The sequence below is a fragment of the Cervus canadensis genome, chromosome 19 (assembly GCF_019320065.1).
Source record: "Cervus canadensis isolate Bull #8, Minnesota chromosome 19, ASM1932006v1, whole genome shotgun sequence".
Classification (NCBI taxonomy): domain Eukaryota; kingdom Metazoa; phylum Chordata; class Mammalia; order Artiodactyla; family Cervidae; genus Cervus; species Cervus canadensis.
The window spans coordinates 44338253-44341638 of NC_057404.1; the positions used below are offsets into that span (position 1 = coordinate 44338253).

Here is a 3386-nt window from a genome sequence, read left to right on the forward strand (position 1 = left end):
GGACGCCCTGATATCCAGGTCACAGCCTCCGGGCAAATGTCTCTGAGACACGGGATTCCATTCTCGGAGTGCTCTCTTGTTCTGAGGTGTGGGTTACTCAGCAGGGGAGGAGCCCCCTCTGAGCCAGAAGAGACACCTCTGCATATACTTATACCAGTGTGTGCTTGAGAATCAGAATTTCTGACCTGACGCCAGTGACGAGGAAAGAGGCAGTGCACAGTGGGATGGAGGCTATCTTAGAGCAGCACTTGGAGGACACAGTGAAGAATCCATCCATTGCTGGAGTCCTATGCACAGATTCACAATGGCTCAGTCTGGGCTGCCTCGGAACCCTGTCAGATGAGCATGCTGGGGTGATATCTGTTTTAGCCCGGCAAGCAGCTAAGCTAACCTCAGACCCCACTGATATTCCTGTGGTATGTCTAGAATTAGATAATGGGAACATTAGAAACACAATGGCATCACACTGGCAGGGCACAGAATGGCCTCTTGATGACTCATATTGGTTCTCCAGCATCCTGTCACAGGGACTCAGTCATACTTATGTTAATTATCTTCTACGACTATTAGAGTTCCAGTAATTAGACCATTCATGTAATATGCACTGGGCACTTTTCTATTAATTTTAGAGTAAGCTGCTTTTTGACATTCTGTGGATTGAATACTATCAATACTTATCAAATACTAGTTAAAGAAAGTATGCTTTGAAGCAGCAGGTTTAGGTCACCTTGTATACAGAATTTTGTTATGTTTAATAAGCCTGGTTGGAGAGGAAAAAATGTATTGGAATTTTTTAACTGAAGGGCTAAAAAAGGAAAAACTTAAATTCTATTGTAGCAGTGCCTGGCCTTTGTGTAAGTTGGAGGATGGAGAAAAATGGCCTAAAAAACGGGTCTCTAATGTATAATACCACTCTGCAATTGGATCTTTATTGTTGCAGGAGGGGAAAGTGGAGAGTCCCTATATTCAGGCTTTTGTGGTCCTTTACCAAAATCCTGCCTGATACAACTCTTGTAATTTAAAACCTGGAGGACCAGAAGACTCTCCTGACATTTTATATGATCCTCTTCTAAGCTCTCCTGTCTCTCAGAGGGAAGACCCAGCTCCTCCTCCTTCTGACAGAACCCTTACTGCTCCAGAGGCACCTACTTCTCCTGATCCCTCTGATTAGTCTCGGACTCCACCTTCCTCTGTTCCTCCATAACCTCTGTTATCCCAAGAAACAGAGACTAGTCCCTCTGGGGTAACTCTCATTGGAGTTCCTGTCACTCAGGATCCTAATTTTATGCTCTCTCAAGGCAGTGGCAAATGGTGAAGGAACAATCAGGGTACATGTGCCCTTCTCTTGAACCGACTTAGCCCAATGCAGACAGGAACTGAGCCAATTTTCTGAAGACCCTAGTAAGTTCGTTGAAGGGTTTCATGCCCTCACTCCAGTTTTTGATTATCATGGAAGGATGTTCAAGTCATTTTATCTACTTACTGTACCCCTGAGGAAGAACAGAATCCAGACAGCAGCCCAGGGGCACACTGACCAGCTTGTTGGAGACCAACCCAGACATTATACTATGGGTGGAGATGCAGTCCTAAGCCAGGACCCCCCTTGGAATCATAATTCCTGGGAGGGAACAGGAGCCAGGAAGCACGTGAACCAATGTGTATTAGAAGGGATGAGAAAGTGTTATCAAAAAGTTAGTTCACTATGAAAAGTTTAAAGGAGTGACCCAAGAGGAAAAAGAAAACCCAGCCCCCTTTCATGGGCAGATTGTGGAGCCATTTAGGAAATGTATATCAACATAGATCCCTCCACTTCTGAAGGTCAGTCCTTTCTGGGACAACACTTTATTAACTAGTCTGCCCCTGATGTGGGGTGGAAACTCCAAAAGTTACAATCTGGCCCACAAATGCCCATGCCCCAGCTCCTACCTGTGGCCTTTGAGGTATTTAATAATCGAGATCAAGCTCAGGGACAATCTGAGAGGGCAAGAAAGTCCAACCATCCGGCTAGAGGTAAGACCAATGAGGGGGAATGCTACAAATGCAAGTCAACTGGCCACCGGGCCCAAGACTGCCAGAAAGAGTTCCCTGGGCCATGCCCAGCCTGCCAACAAACAGGTCATTGGAAGAGGGGCTGCCCTCAGTCCTGAAGGGAAAGAGGGGGCTCCTGCTCTCGAGATGGCCATGCTGGATGACTGAGACAGCCCAGGGATTCTGGTGGCTCCCCACAATGAGATGTCTCTCTACATGGAGGAGCCCTGGCTAGTTCTTGCAGGGGCAGGTAAGAAAGTCTATTTTTAAATTGATACAGGAATCATTTACTGTCTTAATTTCTCACATTGACTTCTTTCCTCCAAAAACTGTACTGTGACTGGTGTTGATGGAAAGCCTCTCACCCACTATCTTATTGGGTCTCTCACTTGCCAGTAAGAGCAGTAGTTGATTTCACATGGCTTTTCAGTTGTACTTGAATGTCCCACCCCATTACGAGGTCGAGACCTTCTGAGCTCCTTTGGGGTCACACTATGATTAGGAGGCCCTGAGTAGCTCCTTATCTTGACTCTAAGACAGACCAGCCAGAAGAGCAAGGTCTTAGTCCCACCACATCCTACAAGCAGTTGACCCTCAGTACAGGACAAAAGAATCCCTGGAAAGGCCATAAATGCCTATCCTGTAAGAATTAGCCTTAGGCCAGAAACTGCCTTACCTAGCAGGAGACAATATCCTATAAAGTTGGAAGCGAAGAAGGGTTTACAACTTCTCATGGATAAATTCTTAAGGCATGGCCTCTTGTTGCCCTGCCAGACTCTGCAATATTCCTATTCTGCTAGTTGTTAAGCCAAAGAGGGAACATAGGGTGGTACAAGACCTTAAAGTGGTAAATGATGCAGTGGTCACTGTACATCCCCTCATGGCCAATCCTTACAGCATACTGACCCAGATCTCTGAGGATGCTAAATTATTTACTGTACTCAATCTCAAGGATGCCTTCTTTTGCATCCCAGTTCGTTTCTCATCACAGTATCTGTTTGCTTTCAACTGGACTAACACTGACTTGGGCCAAATGCAACAATATACCTGGACAATATTGCCTCAGAGGTTTCCAGACAGCCCACACTTGTTCACCCAGGCCCTGGGAAGGGAACTAAGGGAAACACACCTAAAACAAGGTGCTATTCTATAGCATGTAGCTGATATATTAATATATAGTCCCTCCATGGATCAAAATACCATTTAAGTCCTTAATTTCCTGGGGACCTGGGGTTACAGAGCCTCTTGGACAAAAGCACAAATCTCAAAGCAATGGGTTAAATATTTGGGATTATATTATAAACTCTGGAAGTAAACAGGTATCCCAGAGAGAAAACAAGCTATGTTAGGCCTAAGCA

The 3386-nt window shown here is 45.5% G+C and overlaps 1 pseudogene; it reads left to right on the forward strand.

Annotated features, from left to right (window-relative positions):
- Nucleotides 1-224: 224 nt before the first annotated feature.
- LOC122422038 lies at nucleotides 225-493 on the forward strand (annotated as a pseudogene).
- The last annotated feature ends 2893 nt before the right edge of the window (nucleotides 494-3386 follow it).